The sequence below is a fragment of the Vicugna pacos genome, chromosome 31, assembly GCF_048564905.1.
Source record: "Vicugna pacos chromosome 31, VicPac4, whole genome shotgun sequence".
Taxonomy (NCBI): domain Eukaryota; kingdom Metazoa; phylum Chordata; class Mammalia; order Artiodactyla; family Camelidae; genus Vicugna; species Vicugna pacos.
The window spans coordinates 6,815,694-6,836,508 of NC_133017.1; the positions used below are offsets into that span (position 1 = coordinate 6,815,694).

Genomic DNA, 20,815 nt, shown 5'->3' on the forward strand with positions numbered 1-20,815 from the left:
ATAACAAGACTGATTCCAGGGCAGGGCCAGGTGGAGGGAACAGTGGAAATTGAATGTGACCTCAAACACCTAGGTGGGTGCTGGGGCTGTTACTAAAATGGGGAGCCTGGGAGGTACCTGCCAGGAATCGAAGTCTAGAGTAAATGGTGGACATAAGGCCTTTTTTTTTGACATATGGCACTTTTAAGATGCCATTTGTCATCCAAGTTAGGACTTCCAAGAGGCACTCGTGTCTATGAGCCTGGGGCTCAGGTGAAGGAGCCGGACTAGAGATACACATTGGGATTCGTCATTCTTAGCTGGTGTTCACAGCCGTGCAAGTGGATCAGCTCATCTCAAGAGGTGCAGACTGTGTCTGAGGGGGGGCAGGGCTGTGCCTGGTTTGGAGGAAAGCCCGGACCATGCAGCTTTGGTGTGTCAGTCAGCGGCGTTTGTGATTTTCAGAGCAATGGCATTTATCCTTAAGGTTCTGGGGGGTGGGCAGGGCCACACAGGAAGAAATCTGAAGAGAGGGTTTTGGCCACGTGTGCGCGTCTTGGGACGATCCTGAGGCTGCAGGGTCCAGAAGGGGAAACTCCTCAGAAGCTGGAGTCGGAGTGGGGAGTTGGGAGAATGTAGTCACACTCTCCTGTGATGAAGGGAGGGAGGCCTAGGGAGTCCGCACCCTAGCGGACTCTCTTTCCCACGAACAAAAGGCAATCAGACAGAAGATTTGAGGTAAGAAGGGATGGGCGTTGGGAGAGGAGCCAACCTGGAGAACGGTGGTTGAACAATTCTTGAATAGTCTCCCTGAAACATAGAGTTAAAAAAACCCAGACTCTTAAGAATATTGATAGTGACTGGGGAGGAGGCAGTTGTTTTTCTGACCTCCTAAGGGTAAGGTATGTATCCGGGGATATACAGGAGAATCGGGCAGTCTGTTCCTGGGGCTACACCCTTACCAGGGGGAACAGTGCAAGTTTAAAGGGGGAGAAGGGCAGCGGAGGGAAACTAGCCAGGTCCCGTGTCACGTACCAGTCGGCCGCCCTACTTGCGTGTTGCATTCACATCCATGCCTCCCAAGTGGGCGGTGGCAGCCCCGTTTTGAAGATTGGGAAGCCTCCTCAGAGGTTTAAGGAATTGGTTCATTTAGCAGCTAGTAAATGCTGTAGCAGGATTCCAGCAGGGCCTTGTCAGACTTCAAGGGCATGTTCTCTCTACTAATTCCGGTTGTACCTGAAATGGTGAAGTGAGTCAGTTTCGGAGCCTTTCAGAGAAAGTACGCTTTAAGTGCCTCAGGACTGTTGCACAAAGCTCAGTGTTCTTTCATGGTTCGGAACCACCGCAGTGCTTTTTGCCCCACAGATGTAAGGTCTTACTCCTTTGACGATGGCGTGGTTGTAAATGACATACAGGTGCAAAACCACACTTAGCAGCTTCTGAAGGGAAACTCTCCTGTTCTCCCTTGATCGGCTTTCTTCCACGGGATGTAACTGTGCTGCAGCTAAGGCCTGAGCTTTCCGTATGGAGTGAGGGTTTGATATCCAAATTTAGCATAAAACAGTCAGATGGAGAAAATCGAAGATGACAATATATTTTGGGGTTTCATTAGACAAGACATACTATCTGTTAATGGCTCATAAAGCTAATGAAATTGAGTACAGAACATTGCATTTCTTACTTTCTACTGAGAGCTGTCTTCCAACATAAGGTTCTCTGCTTTGGAACTTCAGCTCAGCCACTAGGGCGCCTGTCATTGTGTTGGTGTGATTGCATTTATGTAATCTGGGCTTCCTTAGCCCCAAACACTCCAGTGCAGAATCATAGGCTGTAGCCATCACTTTGTTATACAAATACTTCTAAAACTATATGATACCAAAAAAAATAAATAAATAAAAATAAAGAGAGAGAGGGAGATTGCCTTTATCAAAGTTCCTTTGGATTTTAACTGCAAAGTGTTGTTGAGCAGCTCTGGTTTCCTTTGGATATGAATATATACATTTCTTTGCATGTAACTTGGATTTCAGGCTTGAACACCAAGCTCTTGTTTTCCATGAGCCACAAAAATCATAGCCAAATGACACACGTATGAAACAGTTTATTCTTTTTATCTGAGACAGAATCCTTGAATTTGGGACTTGAGCTGCGACTTTCCTGTTTGCTCTTCCCACCCCTCTTGTCACCTCACTCCTTTTTCCCACGTGGCCTCCAAGAGGTCATGGTCTCATAGGAGCAGGTGGACAAATACCAGTTGGTCGCCAAGCAGTGCTGCTGTAGATGGAGCCCAGCCAAGAGCTAAAGGACATCATCAGGGAGGACTTCCTGGAAGAAATTGGCTCTACATTCAGTTCTGGGGACAGAGTAAGAGTCAGCCAGGGGAAGGAATCAAGAGGGTGACTCAGGTGGCAGGAGCAGCCCGGGTAGAGGCCTGGAGGCTTGTGGGGTGGGGACTCGGGGAGACTGCCCTGTGTGGTCCAGGGTGGTGGGTGACCCTGCTTTGAAGGACACTGGAGAGGGCCTAGGGGTGGAGGGCTTTGGAGGAACTTGGTTTTTACTAGAACTGACACAGAAGAGGCAGTGAAGGGTGTCAGCAGGAAGTGACCCTTAGGAGAGCAGCTCTGCCTGTCCTTTTGAGTCCCACCCCTTCATTCTTTTATTCACAACACACGCAATTCTGAGTGTCTAGGGGAGAGGGGGTGGACCCACAGTAGTAAGCAAAATGTACTTGCTTCTTGAGAGCTTAGCAGTGTCAGAAGTTGACTTAGATTAAAATGTTTTATTAACACAGCAGGGCACCTAATCCAAAGTGCGGAGGTTGGAGGGAAGGAAGACTTCCTTGACAAACAGTTAAAATGAGCCTGGAGGCTAGTGGGAAGTAGCAGCAGGTCACGGGGCCCCTGAGGTCACTGGGGACCTGGTACTGAGGTGAGGATGGACAAGCAGGGTCGGGGGTGGGGCTAGAACTCTACCAGGGAGCCTTTGATGGGTTTGAAGTGGGGGAGATGTAATCAAATTTGTGCTTTGGGAAGGCTGCCTTGGCTGTGTGTGTGTGTGTGTGTGTGTGTGTGTGTAGCGGGGAAGAGGGGGAGGGTGTCACCAACTGGGAGGGTCATTAGAAGACCATTCACAGGCTCGGAGGCCACCAGTGGGAGAGGGGCGTCGGGACTGCTTGGGGACCGCAGGGGCAGAGTGGATGCCGGGTTTCCTTGTGTGGAGGGCTTGTTAGCGGGGTCGCTCTAGCGACACCTTGTGGCTGGAAGTAAACAGATGGAGGCCGCCAGGTGGACTTACCTCTTCTCTCCTTCCCTGCCTTGTGTGATGATCTTAGCTCTGCCAACATATGGAACAGAAGAGCTAAGTTCCAGAGTAGCCCAGGACTTTGCTGGGCTCGTTCAAGTGAGAGCAGATAGGATTTAGGCTTGTGTTGAGATCTGTAAGTTAACTTAGCTAGAAACGTCCTGTCTTTTGGATTTTCATAGGGGTAGTAATTCTTGATAAAGATTGCTTTCTTGGTGAGAGGAATTTTAATACAACTGATGTCTTTCTCAAAAAATATCTTATCTTTTAAGAAATTTAATATTCAAAATAATAGGAATATTTTAAAATGATAAACTAAGGCTTTCGTGTAGTTTCTTTGGTTTCTGAGTTGATGTGTAGGTAGACCCTTTGCATTACATAATAGCACATCTTTGACAGTATTTAAAGAGCTGTTAGTGAGCGCCCCCAATTTGAAAGCATCATTAAAGCTTGCTCTGAAATAGTGAAGTCATATAGGTCTTGTTTGCAGAAGCCAGATATTTGGTTTATAGTGTGCAGCATAGCTCCCTTTATAAAATAATAATAGATTCAAAATTAACAAAGTGGAAAATAATTGATTTTTTTAAAAAAATGAAACATAAACTTTCTTGTGCTATTGTTGCAACTGGAAATTTTGAAAAGAAAAATCCTATTGTAATATCATCTAAGTGAAATACATATATGTCTGTCACATTTGAATAGTAACTGCACAGTGGTTTTTGAAGTCAGGATCATTCCAGCTCAGATACTGGCAGTGATGGTTGCTGGTTTTCAATGGAAGAGCCTAAATTTGCTTTCTTAGCTTTATTCTTTTCTTTTCTTATATTTTCTTTTCTTTTCTTTTCTTCTCTTTTCTTTTCTTTTCTCTCTCTCTTTTTTTTTTTTTTTTGGGGTAGTGCGAGGGTTGAGTAGTGCTGTGCCAGCATGATTTGGGGGCAATTTGTGGGCAGATGTCGTGCAGCAGCAGTGAGATATTTCCATGCATTTTACTTTCCGGACATCACCAGGGAACATGTGTGGTTTGTGCCTGCAGGATGGGATGCTGCAGGACTCCCTGGTCCATCAATGTTATGTCTTGGAGCTGCTCCGGTCAGTGAATGATTTTCTGTGGCTTGGAGCTAATGTGGTCTGATGCAGATGATCAGATGTGTAACTAAAGTACTGTTACTTGAAATAAGAGAAAAGCTAGCAAAAATGTCTCTAAAATACAGGATGAGGGAGGAGAATTGGCTGAGCTGTTTGCAGTGGGGAATATTCTCAGGTGACTCCCTCACTGTGTCTCCTGTCACTATCCCCCACAGCCCTGCATGGCAGTCCTACTGAAGCAACCATGCACTTTCTCAGAAACGCGCTGAATTTCCTTGTGCCTCTGATTGTTCACTTTTTTTTTTGAAAGCACATCTTGCCCTTTGCTTAAATGCCATCCCTGCTAGCCACCACTTACACTCATTCTTCTGGACCTCGTCCATATATAGCTGCTGAATGAAAGAACAAAATGTAGTATCTCCATTTAGTGGAATATTATTCAGACATAAGAGTGAATAAAAAAGAAAAAATAAATAAAGGGGAATATGAAAAAAGCCATCTGCTCTGGGTAGTCCACCCTGACTGCTCAACCCGGCCTTTTCCCTTTGAAACCCCACCCCTTATACCCCACTCTAACTATTTTTGATAGTATTTACCACCTTCTAATAAAGTTTAACATTTTCAAAAAAAAAGAGGCATGCTGATACCACTTCAACATGGGAAAGCCTTGATAACAGCACGTTAACTGAAAGGAACCAGACACAAACGGCCACATATTGTTGATTTCAGTGATCTTAGAAATGCCCAGAATTGGCTCATGCAGTGGCAGAGAGCAGATGATGGTTGCAAGGGGCTGGGTGGAGGGGGGTTGTGGAGTGACTGCTAGTGACAGGGGTGTTCTATTGGGGTGATGAAGTGTTCTGGAAATAGATGGTGGTGAGGGCTGCACAACCGTGAGTGTGCAGAAGACTGCTGAGCGCTGTCTCTGGGAGTGCTGGTTGTTGGGGCGGCTTTATTTTGTTCTCATCCTGTAATGTGAAGGGTCATCTTGTGCTGAGACCATTCAACTCCTGTGAGTGGTAAGGTTAAGAGACTTTGCAGAGTCATGTTTCTTTTTTCCCCCTTGCTGAGTGTAGGCAAAAATGGTTTAAGCCTGAGAAAGTGCTCCATATGCAGAAATGTCTTTCAGTTTTGGCTGGTGTAAAAATCTTGTGAGCTTTTTAATCATTTAGGACAGTCTGTAGGGGGAAACAGCCTGTGAAGCCTGGGTGAGACTTGGAAGAGCCGCGCTACCCTCCCAGACACGGGTGGGGATTTCACCCCCATTCAGGCAGTGAAGGGCCAAGACCCGTGAGAGGAGTTGACAGTCATGAATATTTATGTGTATCCGCTGCTTCATCTTGGATATTAATTTCTAGCTGAGTCATTTTGTGGCGGCAGCCTCATCCTACATCAGGAATTTATAGTATCTGCTCTTTGAGGTGAAGAGCTGACAGACTTGATTATTTAACAGTCTATCTTGTATTGATATCTCAGATTCCTTTGTCAATCGCAAAACAGCAGAAATACAGACGTCCTTTAATGCCGATGTGACCTGGAGCAGGTTTAGTTTCTGTACCTCAGTGACCTTATCTGCGTGTGGGGAAGATGATAACAGTGCTTCCCTCAGAAGGGCTGGTGAGAGGAGACTGAGAATCACAAATGGAAGACTTACACGAGATGCTCATGAATGACAAAATTTAGTGCTCTCAGCCTGGTGAGGCCTCAGGGGCAGAGATGTCAGAACAGAGCAGTCCTAGCCAGAGTTCGATCCGCATTGGCAGGTTTTATGATCACTATCACCACTGTGGGTTATCAGGTAGTTTTAAGACTTGGTAATATGAATTCATGAATAATGTTAAAGACTAGACAACTCAGATCCGGTTTACATAGTTCTCAAGATTTCCTGTGAGAAATGGATATTTTTTCCCCATCTTAAATCTGAGTGGATTCTCTAAAAAAATTCTGTAGTCCTCCATCTTTTTCCTTTAATTCTCCTTTTTTTTAAATAAAAGTTTTTAAATGGAGTTACTGGGGACTGAACTGAGGGCCTCATGCGTGCTGAGCACATACTCTCTCAACTGAGGTGTACTCTCCCCCATAGTTTTTTTAAACTTTACTTTCTTAGTATTCAGAGGTTAGAGGCCTCTAATTCTTTTTTTGGAGACTTGTCCATAAACCGGTAAATCTAAAATTAATGGACAAAATTTGGTTTATTAAAAAAATCATTAGAACTTTTATCAATCCATTCAAAAGGAAATGCTTATTGAGTTAAAATGTTTCTCCTTTATGGTGATTTCTAATTTTTGGTCTAGCTTAACTTATTAAAAGTAATCCTCATCATCATAATGACCAAGCTTGCTGTGAGTGGACACCTACCAAAGGCTAAACTGTTTTTCTCATGTTTTACTTCAAAGCAGGTGTTTGACGGTAGGTATCAATGTCTCCTTTTTGCAGCTGAGGGATTGAGAGGTGGGCAGCTTGTCCCAAATCAAACACAGCTGGCGGTGCCTAGCTCGGTGCTGGAACCCAGGCTGCACAGGATGCATTCTCAATTTCTCCTCTGATCAGCCTCCCGTTGAGTGGTTTCCCGAACCCCTGTGAGTCCATAAATGACCGATTTTGGCGATCTCAGCCTGATGAGGCCTTCAAAGGAGAGACACCAGTGAGAATGTGAGACAGAGTGGCATAAATTAAAATTGTACATTTTCACAAATGTTGCATTCTCAGGTAATGACTTAAATAGTTTATGTTTTCTTTATATTAGTGCTATGTAAGCACTAAAAACAAAACATTAAAAATGATTATAGTGCAAAATAGGAGTGGACTTTGAAAGTCCAATCATTGCTAATGATGTTGCTTGTTTTTCTCTAGTGGTGCTTATTGACAGAATAATTTACAATGACTGAATTTGTTTTATGTATGTAGTCTTAGTATGGAGGAAAACTTTGTCAGTGCATATTGAAAGTAAAATCTTTACTCTTTTCTTTCCTGATGATAAATATGTACGTTGTTTCCATGGCTTAAGTATATTTCCTCATTTGTGAAATTTGAGTGATGCCGTTTACCATGTCTGACTGTGAGAGGTAGACGCCTTGTATACAAAGCATCCAAGAGCTGCTTAGTAAAAATGTGCTGTCACAATGACAGATAGTTTAGAAGGATCAACTGTGAATACTAAAGAGGGTGGCTTGTTTCTGATGCATATTCAATATGGATATATATGAATATGGCTTAAAGTAACAAGGATTCAGGGTTTTGTGTGTGTGTGTGCGTGCAGTATGAAGTTTTAATGAAATCTGTATCATTCTATTGAGACAGGGACTAGTTAAATTGACTTAAGCAGACGACCTTGAAGATTATTTACACAGAATGTGTATTGTTACAACTCAGTGTTCATGCTGCCGTGTAACTATACACTCAGACATTTAAATTCGTAGGACTCTGACCAGAAGCATTAAGTTTAGAAAAATCCACATTGATCATTTTCAGGGAATAAGCTTCTCTCTTTTGTGATTAAAGAAAATTTTGATTTATTTTTCTGCACTCTTAATAGGTTTTAAAATATCAAAACATTGATTTGACATGTCAGCTTTTTTAATAGAAAAAAGCTCATGCTGTTTTAATATGTAAATAAATGTTTTTGTATTTCAATACACTTCTATGATTTCCTGGCTCTTTGAGAAGTATTCTGCAAGATACTTAGATTACCTCCTGTTGGAAAAATACAGACATGGCTTTTATGAATATAGGCCTAGTACAGGTCTGTTGGTTTTTGCTACAGTGCAAGACATGAGGACTAGGAGAGCAGTATGTGCTACATAAGCTTTTAGTTATCTGATTCTTGTTTCTGATCCACAGGCAATTTTTGTGTTGCACCTTTCCAGGCAACCAGGAAGGCCTTTTAAGCCATAGGTGGCGCTGTTACACCTTCTTACAGTCTTAACTTTCCTGTTTGTAAAGGAAGTCTTAAACAACGTTTTTTTTTTTTTTTTGATTCCTTTGCTTAGTGCTTCAGGGTAGCACAATGTCCATTATGTCTGACTACCTGGAACTATTATTCTGCTTATGTCTTAGTTTTATTCTATCATCTCGCTGTGAACATTTCAGACTTCCTGTGCAAACAGTTGCAACATCGGACTTTTCTTGCAGTGTTAGAAACCAGTGAGCCGGGATTTTATAAAAGAGCTAGAAGCGGCCTCTGGAGCACCTTAAAGCTGAAAAGTGTACTGAGTTCCCTAAGTATTATCCCCACCGCTGTGTGTCAATGGGTGGTAGGAGATTTGGTACATATACAAAGGGGTGTGGTGTTTTGACTTGGGTTTGCGTGCACGCGCTGCCACTGAGCTACGTGATCCTGAGTCAGTTCTTTCTGAGTTTTTCCCTCATCTGTGAGATGGGGACACTCATTTCTGCTTTGTAGAATTGTGAGAATTAGAAATTATGTAAAGTGTTTAGCACAGTGTGTATGACAAGAGGGCTCATAATCTTAACTGCTGTTTGGTGTGAAGCCATCATTTGATAGTCTTTGGCAATTACTGAGAAACAGGAAAATAAGAAAAGCTGGTTTTATGATGAAAGATATTTGAGGAGGTTCCATAGTTCCTATACACATAATTTAGCATCAGCAGAGTCAGGACAGTTACACAGTCGCCCTGAACCAATGTTAAGCCACAGAATTTTTGTTACTTCATATATGTTGGGGCTTAAGGGGACCCAATACTTATACACATGTTGTGTCCAGCAGCCAACTGAGAGATGACAAAGAAGAACAGGCAGGCGATAAATGTCTCCTTTATTACTGATGAAGCCACGTTCTCCATGAAATTCAGGGCTGTGGGAGAGTGAGTGTCATGACACTATGTCCCAGAATTAGAGACTTACGCAGTCCCAGGTAACTCTGGTCCACAGCGAGCATTCCCTTGAGAGATTCTGACCCATAATGCACAGGACTGTCTTGCCATGGAACTGAGCATCCCGGCTGCTTCCTAAGGGTGGCCAACACTGGAGGGGAAGGAAAGCTTTCATATGACCTGCTTGTCTCCCCGGACTCACACCTCAATCTGTTAGTGTGAGGAGGGCTAGCCGTGGGCCAGTGGTCAGGGGTGTGAAGGGAGAAGCAGTCTCCCATGGACCAGAGGAGTGGGGAGGAGGGAATCCCCCCTCAGATTAAACAGGTGGTGGCTTGAAACAGAAGGGTGCTCCTCAAGAGTTTATAAGAGGGGAAATAAGGATTTCCTTTGGGACTCAGAATAGTCATGAAACACAGAAGATGATTAGATGGGAGACTTGTAAATCACTTTCTTATTAAATTGAAATTTGTTGGGCACCAAAAATGTGCTACATTCTTTTCTGAGAGTTTTACAGAAATGAATCCTCCAATTTTCACAACAAGTGAGTAAGAAAGATTTGATTGTTATCCCAGGTTTACAGTGTGGAAATTGAGGCACACAGAGGGTAAGTAATTTGGCCAAGGTAACAGAGCTAGTAAGTGGCAGAGCTGGGATTTAAATCCTGGCTATCTGGTTTCCAGGCTCCCAGGGATGGGCTTTGGGTGTTTACAGGTATCTGCATCCCTGGATCTCTGTACCTCTGCATCAGTTAGACCAGAAAGGACAGGGAAAGTGGAGTTATACAGGTACTCACAGTCGTGTTTCAGCCACTGTCCATGGAGTGTGCCCCGTGATCGGCATTAATTGTTTTCCAGGCAGTAGATCTGTTCTTATAACAGAAATTTAGTCCATTGAGTTAATCTAGAAACCCTTCCTGCTCTGCTTCTGTCCACGCTTGCCATGTGACTGCCTGCCCGAGATTGGGCCGTGGAGGAGAATCTGTACTCATGGTTGAACTCTGATATTTCAATCTGGTTTGTAGTTTCACATCTCCTGTTACATTAATAAATTGAATTTCTGGTTTTCTTGCATCAGTGTGTCATAAGTTTGCTTAATGTGAAACCAGTCCATGGGAGCCGAGGGGTGCTGACGGTATAATTTCTGAGCATGTGGCATTTCTACCCGTGCAGAAATGGCTGGAGGATGTCCACCTTCCTCACTGATTTCTCCCAGCAGCAGGGTCCTCTCCCACCCCCGGATGTGAGGATGGGATCTCTCTGAGTAGGCCATTCAGAGGCCGAGTCCACCAATCAGATGAAGTACCTGGAAGTGGGTTTAATAGAAGAAAAGGGCTTCCAGGTAGTCCGATGGGCTGTTTGAGTCCGTTTGGTGAGAAGATGTCCACTGTCTGTGGTTGAGCTGCTTCTTTGCTGTTTAAAAGTCTGTATTACATGAAGGGATTTTAAAAAGCAGAAAGGTGTGATTTCAGGTGGTACATCCGCACCGGTGAGTAGTGCTGGATGACCGCCTGTGTGAGGAATAGACAGAGTCTTACAAACTTCATAAAACAGCTTTTAAAGCTCTTCCATCTGAGTGCACTTCGTATGGGGTCCAGTTCATGACTGGTCGCGCTGAGAGGGCACGTAACTGATGATGGCAGAAAGGACACGGAGGCATCAAAAAGGTCCCAGACATGTTCTGTGTTTAGAGGATGGTGCACAGAGTAACATATTTGAGCTGGTTTTTCATTGAACACTTTTGAGTATTTTCTAGGACTCCCCAATCCCCCATGGTTCCATGCAGCTGGGTGTCCCCTCAGTGCAGCTCTGTCAGCGCTTGCCCTGGGCTGACGCGGTGTCACGGGGAGCAGGACGGTCAGTGTCCCCGGCTCCTCCGAGCTCCGTCTCCTCATCCACAGAGCCGGGTTTCTCATCCGTGTCTACTTAGTAGGATTGCTGAGAATCACACGTGATGGTTGTCAGGTGTGATTTGTGGTTGTCTCTGTGATTGGCGTATAGTCAATATTTGATAGAAACACATGATTTTTATTATAATTGTGGCTCCTAGATTGCAGTGGTTTTTAGTCTGCATTTATTTTTTTATATAAATTTATTCTTATTTTTAAGTAAGCACTTGTATTTATTTATTTTCATGAAGGTACAGGGGATTGAAGCCAGGAACATGTGCCTGCACAACAGGTGCTCTACAATGGAGTAATACCCACCCTCCTTGTCTGCACTTAAAAATAAATATTTCAATACACAAAATATTTCTTAAACACCATCATGGGTCCTATTTTCTGCATAGACAATTGAATACATATGCCATCTCAATAAGAATAAATGTCATAGGGACATACCTTTCTAAATCTGTTTACGTGTTTTAAAACGATCATAGCTAGTGAAAAACACGAGTCTTGGATCCACTACTTCTTAGGGTCTGCTTTGCCATCATGGGGAATTACATTCTACAGAGAAGGCTAATTGGATCTCATTGATATTTGGATGATTTTGCAATGTTCAAGGCTTTCAAAAGCTGACCGTTTTGTATTTTAAACTAACTACAAAGTTATCTTCTAGAAGTTGTAAGTCCTTAGCTTGTGAAGTGCCCAGTAATTCAGTTTGTATATGTCTGTGTCTCTGTGAACGTGTATGTGTGTGATTTCAGGAATGTAGCAATAAGTTCCATATAGCCTTCTGAAATCTTTCTCCTCCAGTTCAAGGTGTAGGTATATATTTACACAAATAAATTGATACTCTTTTGTGATTTGACATATTGGTGGGAATAAGAGGTTCTCATAATTGTTTCAGAAGGGTTGGGGAGCATGAGCTTAGAAAATGGGAGGAGATAGAGGCAGGGAGGTTCTTTAAACTTTGTGCAAGATGAGAAACAGTAGCTTTTCTTTTTTCTTCTAAAGCAAACTGGCACTGAATTGTAACATACTAATACTCAGAATTGCTTTTCTGATCAGAGACAAGTGCCTCAGATTTTTCAAGGCAACATGAATGATGAAATGTGTTTTAGCAGTTATCTTTAAAAGTAGTTTTATTTTTCAAGTATAAGTCTATAGACTGTTCTTTTTTTCCAGCTGTACAAGAATTTCTCATTGATCAAGGTACGTGATCAATGTGTTTAGTTTCTTTGGGTTATTTATTTTTTTTAAGTGCTTGATTCATTCTGGTGTGAATGAATGTTTAAAATTTCTGGATTTTGATCTTTAAAACTTGCTGATTTATCAGAACTGCAAAAAACCTGATGTTTGTTCCTTGTTTGGTGGGGCAACCTATTGATTTATGTTGTCTGTTATAGAGGGAAATTCTTCCTCTAGCCTGTAGATAATTAAGTGAATGGTTTGCAGTGTGCCTTAAAAATTATTTGAATGCATTGAGCATGTTTGTCCAGTGAATTTTGGATTGAGTCATAATAATGACTTTGCTTTGATTCTGTGGCTTTTGTCCTCTCCACAAGAATTTGAATTCTCTGTTGCATTTTGTATTCGTGTTCTTAACAGGGGAAGGAATTTTGCATTTTTTACAGAGGTGGGTTTTCCTATCCCCTCTGAATTCCTTCTGTAATTGATACAGCGAAAATCTGTTATTGCAGTGCTTAATTATTTCATAAAAAATTTTTTGGCTTAATCAGAAACAATGACAAAGAATGATAATAAAAAATACGAAAACCTTCCTTCCTTTGAAGAATAGAAATGAGGTGGTCAGGCTCACGCATGCTTTGTACCTGACACACTTACTCTCATGTCATTGTGTATCATGAGTCGGAGATGGAGTTGCTTCAGGTTTATAGATTTTTGTTTTAACATTTGTGTTGAATTCATTCTCTAGGCATGATGATTCCTGTTGCCTTTGTGGAAAGTGTAGATGAAGGGAAACAAATGCTTTGTTTTGTTTTCAGGAGGCCTGAGATGCTGATGAGAAAAGAGTAGAGGGTGGGCTGAGGAAAATAGTGATAGACCCTCACCTCCAGGCTGAAATTGATGAACAAAGAAATCAATTAAGTGTATTGGTATTTGACTAATAGAAGTCAGACAGCCCAGACTGTCTAGTTATGCCCAAAGGAAAGTACTGAATTCACCTGCAGAATTAGGTGCTTTACCATGTAGAAGCAGCTTAGAGCAATCAGAAAAATCAGTCTTATGATGAGATATAAAAAGAATATAATATCTTTTATTTCTGAAACTTTTCTACATTAAGTTGTGTAGAGCTAAAATTAAGTTTCAAGCACCAGGAGTTAAGAGTTTAGGTGGTTCTGTGGGATCGTTATTCAGGGATGTGTCTAGACCCTGCTGGAGTGGCCGAAGCTGGCAGGAAAAGATCCAGAGCCAGGATTTTTCATCCTAGGATGTCCTCCATAATGGTTCCATGTGGGAGCCCATGATTGAGTTAACAAGTTGTAACACATCCCAGCCGCCTGTCAACTTTAAGAAGAAAAAAATGTGCTTATTAACTGCTTTAAAGCAAACACCTGTGCATCCTCACTCCTGTCTCCTTGCCATAAAAAGCAGAGACAATGCCTTGCTTGCATATTTGAGGTTATAGATAGCACACTGCTTATTGCACAGCAATGACCCAGGCCCTCAGCTATAAACGCCAGGCCTGCATGGTGTTAGATAGTCTATTATCCCCAAAACAGGGACCAGGCTGGTCTGGTGGTCTGCTTTGTAATGAACATGTCTAAAAAATGTATCTTGTTCCCCTCAGCCCATGACTTCCCTAAAGGTAAACTAAGCCTTAGTACTCATGGTGGAGTCTACAATCTCTGTCTCATCCCTTCTTTCCCCAAGTTCCTGCCTACTATCTCACAACTGTTATTGACTTTTTACTTTGATTATACACAATAAATATGGGAGCATTTGAGAGACTCGTGGATTTGGCTCCCTAATCCCTCTCGCTTTCTTTCCTTTTTCCGCAGTCTTGAGAAATTCATTCCGTGTCGGTAAGAATTCCGCCAGCCAGAACCCACAGTTCCAGGTGAGAAGGATGCAGGCTTTATCCCTCCTACCCGAGGGAGAGAGAGGAGATAATTGAGATATGCTCCCCTGTGGTCCCTTCCTGCCCCAGGGCCACTCCAGTTCACCTGCAGCCTTCTGGCCTCTGCTCACAGGGCCTCTGTCCCAGGATTGACCGCAGCCTTTTATTCCCTTGTCAACATTCCCTGTGCCTTTCAGAGGTTGCTCTCTTCTCTGCAATTCAACCCTGGCAGATGTGATGGTGGTCAGCGTGCTGATGGGCAGTTACTTGGGGACTCCCAGGAGCCATGCTGATTCTCCTGAGTCATTCGGGGTTACAGAACTGTCAAGCACTGCAGGAAGCCCATTCACGTGAGTTCAACACAGCATTACATCACTTTCATTTTATTTTTGAATTTTCAGTGGAGAAATTATTTGTAGCACACTGTTCCAGATTTTAGGCCGCCTGCTTTCCTCACCACCATTTCCATGTTGGCTCTGGTGCTTGTTTTAAGAACCAGGTTTCTTCTCTGGTCATTTGAAGCAGCTGGGCTTGCCGAATCCTTGATTTGCATTTGAAGCAGAATGCTTCTTCGTGATGTCAAACTGATTTTCCTTGTCATGTCTGAATATTTCTTGTACACTCAGCAACAGTTTCAAGTGAAATGCTCTTGTCCAATTTCGGTTAACTAATATTTGCTGATCTCCTGCTTTCATGCTGAGGGCAGTTTCTTCTTCCTGTAATAAATGTTAGCAATTTGCATTTACTATGGAAGGTACTAATCCGAGGTGCTTTTGTTCTTAACAGTTTTAATACAAATCACCCATTAAAATGTACAGCGGATTTTACTCTATGCCCAGAAATGTGCATCCCAGTCAATCTTAGAATATTTTCTTCCCCCCAACAGGAAACCCAGTACGCATAAGCAGACATTATCAACTTCCCCATCCTCCCCAAGCCCCAGGGAGCCACTCTTCTGTCTCTGTGGATTTGCCTGTGCTGAACATTTCATGCAAATCGAGTCACTTCATGTAAGTGGAACCGTCTATTTTGACTGACTTCTTTCACACTGAGTAACGTTTTCAATGTTTGTCCACGTTGTGGCCTGGGTCAGTACTCTATGCTTTGCTATTGCTGAATAATATTTCACTGTATGGCTGGGCCCCTTTGTTTACCCATTCATCACGTGATAGACATTTGGGTTGTTTCTGTTTTTTGGCTCTGAAAATTAATGGCGAAAAGTAATGGTGAATATTCCTGTAGGAGTTTTTATGTTAACATTTGTTTTCAGTTCTCTTACTTGTGTGCCCAGGAAGCAGAATTGCTGGATCATTCAGAAGCCAAATGTTCAACTCTCTGAGGACGTGCCAGGATGTTTTCCAAAGTGGTCACGCTGTGTTACATCCTCACCAGCAATGGCTGCGGGCTCCGCTTCCTCTGTGTCCTCATTAGTGCTTGTTAATCTTTTTTTGATTTTAACCTATTGTAGTGAATGTGAAGCGGTTTCTCCTAGTTGTTTTGACTTGATTTCCTTTAGAGCTAATGTTATTGAACACCGTTTCATTGTGCTTATTGGCCATTTGTATATTTTCCTTGAAAAATATCTTTTCAGATTCTTTTTTCATTTTTTAATTGAGTTGCCTTTTTATTGTTGAGCTGTGGAATTTTTTTTTTTGATACACAAATTCCTTATCAGATAAATGATTTGAAAAAATTTTCTCCTGAGTGTTGTTTTTTCACTTTCTGGATGGTGTTTTTTGAAGCAAAGTTTTAAAGTTTAATGAACTCCAATTTATCTCTGTTTTCATTTTTCCTTGTGCTTTTGGGGTAATATTTAATATCTGATGTATTTTATTAAAACTTGTATATATAAAATAACTTAATTCTTAGGACCGTTCTAGGAGATGGGTGCAGTTGTTGTCCCCAGTCTATGCATCGGAGACTGAGATGCAGAGAATTTGACTGACATATTAGTGTCAAAGCTACCCAGTGCTGTGGGAATTCAGACCCTCATGTTTTTCCCTAGCATCTGAGCTCAACACCACCATGCTCCAATCTTTCCAGGAAACGTTAATGAAAAAATCTTTACTTTTTTGATTTCTTGTTAGATTTTTTTCTTATTGGGGACCTCAAATTCTCATTTTCTTTTCGGATATCAGTGTCGATTTATTTTAGGTCTCATGTAGGGAGAAGCATTGCTATCAGTTAACTTCTTTATTACTCACTCTCCAGTGATGATTGTTGCTAGTTGATCTAATCAAGTCATGCTTAAGTCTTTCCTGCTCATGACACTAACAGCAGAGTCATGACTTATAGAATGCTCAAAGAAGAAAGTACTTGATTGATTTTATTTTGCCAACCAATCAAACCAATCAAATAAAACCCTGGTGTTGACACAGACTATAAGCCCTCCAAAATAGGGTCACTGTCTTCATTGTGTTTCATTTGTTGGGTCACAGTGTCTGGATAGTGCCTTGCTGTCCAGCAGTTTTGTGAGGATACGGTGCTCGTGAATCATTGTAAGGACAGAAATTTGACAACAGACTGTGTTGTTCATTTCACGACGGAAAAGGTAATATAGAATTACTATTCAGATCTGTTTTAAAATTAAGCTTTGAATTTTGAGAATAGTTCAAGAAGCCATACAAAGCTCTTTTTCACTAATTTTAGATCTATCTTAGACACATTATGTTTACATAGCAGAGTAACTTATCAAGTAGATTTGACAAAGGAGTGTTATATTGATTATTTGTTTTAGTTGAAATATTCTACCAGGGATAAAGTCATAAGTGCCCATAAATGAACAAATATATTTGTATTTAAATGCAACATGGGAGCAGACTACATATGTTTCTATATAATATATATGACTGTGTGTTTTAATCTTTCTGTCAGTGTTTTAATAGTTTTTCAGCAATTTTGTAACTTTAGAATTCTTCTAAAAAAATCACCCCCAATTCTAGTGCAGTTTGTACTGTGTATCCTGTCTTATGCATGGGATTCCACTGTCCCCTCAGTGAGGAATTTCCTCTCCTATTGTGTTAGGAGCAGAGTTAAAGGAACTGTGATTTCTAGGCCTTTGCTCTCCATGTGTTTGCAGTTGGCTCTCAGTCACGATTTTCCCTTTCCAGAGTTTTCATTGTTAAATTAGAATTTCTGAAAATAACTATTAATATGTTGCATTGGTCTCCCTAGAAACTTGACGTCTTTGTGCTTTTCAGTTTTCAATTTATGAAAAATGCAAATGCACTCTTGTTTTTAAGTTGTCCTTTTTCAATAGATATTTATCTCTTAATTGATAGAATAATTTTTCCCAATGAATGAATTGGTGTGCATGTTTTAAAGGATAACTTACTTTTTATTTTTCTTATTGTAACAGTAATATTCATTGTAGAGAATTTAGTAAATAAGGATTAACACAGTAATAACTTCACAATGGCCTCTAATCTCACCTGGAGATACAGTTGTAAGGTTTGAAATTGAGAATTATAAGTCCTCTCAAATTTTTCTTTTTCAAGTACGTATAGGTTACTGAGATCCTCGAATTCCCATATGAATTGTAGCAGCAGATAGTCAGTTTCTGCAGAGGAGCCCGCTGGGATTGTGATCGAGACCACGTTGAATATACGGATCGCTCTGGGGAGCACTGCCATTCCAAGAGCACTTTCTTTTGATAGGGGAATGTGTGTGGAGTGTCTGTCCTGGTATTTAGGTCTTCTTTAACTTTTTTTTTCAACAATGCTTTGAGTTTACAGAGTATTATTTTACTTTAATTATCTTTGCCTTTATATTGAGGACAAGTGTGCAAGGTACTGGGATCAGAAGTGTATTTGAGCCCCGCAACTTGCTGCCACCATGGATGCTGCGTTCTTGCTTCACCCGCTGTACAATCTTGCACAGAATACGACCTCAGTAACTCTCTCTTGAATGAATGATTATATGATTGTTGGATGATGCTTGAGAGTCCTTGTGATGATTTTTTTCCCCAGCCTTTCCCCAGTTCTTAACTATGCCCTTTCTCTTCCTAAACTCCAGCCTGGGTTTCAGCCTGCCTGTGGCATTGATTTTCCTTGTCTGTGGACTCTTCCTTTCACTGGTTCCCGATAATGTTACATGTGGGCTGTGGAAACTTGCTAGATGTCAAGAAAGAGCTAATCCATTGTAGGCCAGTATTTTTAGAGTTTGTTATTGTTTTATTGATTGAAATTAAATGAGGCTGCCCCCTGAGCCCTCCCGTGAGCACTTTTGACCTTCCTACAGCTGATACTGCTCTAGTTGCTGCATGTGCCCTTTCCCCAGCCTTGATTTTGTAATTGAATAAGTCACCATCACTGGTGCCCTCTCTTTAAAAGATAAAGAGAACATTTGCTCCTTTTCCCTGTTTGGGGACTTCAATGAGATGAGATCCCAGATAAAGAATGGAGCCCCACCTCTTTCTGACCCCTGCTGTTTCCGTTCCTTTCTTCAGGGGAAAAGAGTACAATTCAACAGTATAAAGATTGATTGTGAGCTAATGAGATAGACAAGACAACCGATCATTTATTAAATAACCTTTCATGATAGAAACAAATGTATTATACACACAAACAGCACACAAAGCACTGTAGTTCCATGGTTACAATCGTGGGTCCGAGTTCGTGTCCTGCTCTGGAGAGACCAGTCCTGTGAGATGGAGAACTGGTAAGTCGGCTTAGCCTCTCCAGAACTGGTTTTCTGTCCTGCAGAGACGGGGCTCGCTAGGCGTCCCCCCCGTAGAGGTGCTGTGGGGTGTAAATGACGCACGTGGGCAGCCTGAGCACAGCTGCTCATTCCTCGTAAGTGCAGGGTAGCATAGCTTTTGCGGTGATGGCTTTATGACCGCCCCATGTAGACTGTCAGTGCTCTGAAGGGATGCCTTGTGGTTTGGAGATGGGATTCTCACTTCTGTAAATACCCAAGTATAGTGTTATTGGGTCCTGCTGATTTCAGTCTATTCTTTAGAAAGTACATATTGTAGATATATTTTTCAAGCATGCGTGCTTTTTTTCTTTTACTATTTAAAGTTCTACCCTCTCATCTCTTGGTGTTACTTTCCATGGAATCCAGGAAACAGTCCTAAGCTACCTGCCTCTTCACACTTTTCCGTGGTGGTTTCCTTCCCTGATTAGAAGAGGGTTTTGCATAGGAAATTTTATTTGTTCCCCTTTTCTTGGAGTCTCTCTCTCTGTCTGCCCATCTCTCACCTCTCAATCTGTCCATTTCTCAACCCACTGCTTCTTCTGACATGTTCCAAAACGCATTTCAGGTAGCTTACAGAAGAACAGATACCAAATAAACAGGTGAGAAAATGGGGCCCAGTTCAGACAGTGAGGCTAGGAGGCGAGCCTGTGTGAGGGTTGCAGGCGTGAGACACATGCCTCTGCCATGTGACTTATAAGATCGACAGCAGCAGTGTGCTTCAAGCTCCCAGCAGACACAGGGAAGCAGGATTTGAGGGAGATGCTTACTGGCTGTGAAATAAATAAGTGACTTAGGAGAAGCCCAGCCTTTCCAGCTACTAAGGCTTAGGAGAATATTTTGAGTGTCTTCCAAAATCAGAGTATGGCATCTTTTCTTTTTTCAGAGTTCTATGTATAGTTGGTTACATTCTATACCTGGAAATTTCTCCAAAACTGCTTCCCACGTGAGTCCCATGGCTCGGGGATTGGGTGGTTCTGCTCATTGATGGGGGTTGGCCAGAAACAGAAAATGAGAGCCTCAAAGGGGCCTGGGATTTGTCAGTTATGTTTTGTCAGTGCTGTAGGGTTCAAGAAATGCTTTCACCGTTTCTCTCCATCTGAGGCGGCAGCGTAATCTCTTACCAGCATCAGGAGCTCAGGGCCACGGGATGGTGGGGGCTGACTGCACTGCCGTCAAGACAGCTGAGCTAGTCACTGCAGGTGTGGTTCTTTTACATACTGCATTTCATGTTCTTTACTAGAATGTTTCAACAGGGAGTTAATTAACTGAGTTAATTAACATTTAATAAATATGATCTTTGTTGAAAAGACAGTTATAGGCAGAATATAAGCTGTGAAGTCTTTAAAAACGGTTTCATTACTGAAATTTCATTTGGGGAGATACACGGTTTATCTTATATATGGCTCTCTTTTAAAGTAACAAAGAAACAAGACAGAAAAGGCAGAGGATGATTTCTGTTCTTCCTCTCGGCTTGCAGGTGCCCTCAACCCCAGTAGCATCAATAAAGACACCAGCACTGACACTGGCCGTGCTCAGAACTGCCTCAGCCCTGAAGACACTGCTGACAAATGGAAGGGGGCCGCGCCCTGTTACAGCAGGTGCTCTCACTTTGTGGGTCCTTATGTAACTTCGTGGTGTTAATCAGGATCGCCCGTCCTACATTGTGTGATGCTGCTGCTTTGTCTCCTAGTTACTTGTTTCTCTAAGTATTCTTGTATTATTCTCCAATGCATAGTACTACACACCTAAAAATGCTTTTTTTCAGATGAAAAAGAATGTGCATTTAAAATAATAACTCTGAAAAAGGGGGCAAAAAAGGCTATCCTTGTCCCGCTATTCAAAGATAATAATTAACACGTTAACGTATATTTTCATCAGTGTGGATCACCTCTGTCATAAAAAACCAGAGAGCACTCTGTGACTGTTTACTGTGTGGACACCTCCATTTTCCATTCGGCT

The 20,815-nt window shown here is 42.0% G+C and overlaps 1 long non-coding RNA gene across 1 annotated transcript; it reads left to right on the forward strand.

The window, feature by feature from the left end:
- Positions 1-19,525: 19,525 nt before the first annotated feature.
- On the forward strand, positions 19,526-20,400 carry LOC140690728 (uncharacterized). The gene is made up of 3 exons (XR_012066004.1): positions 19,526-19,799; positions 19,958-20,055; positions 20,334-20,400. It is a non-coding gene; the product is annotated as an uncharacterized lncRNA (long non-coding RNA).
- The last annotated feature ends 415 nt before the right edge of the window (positions 20,401-20,815 follow it).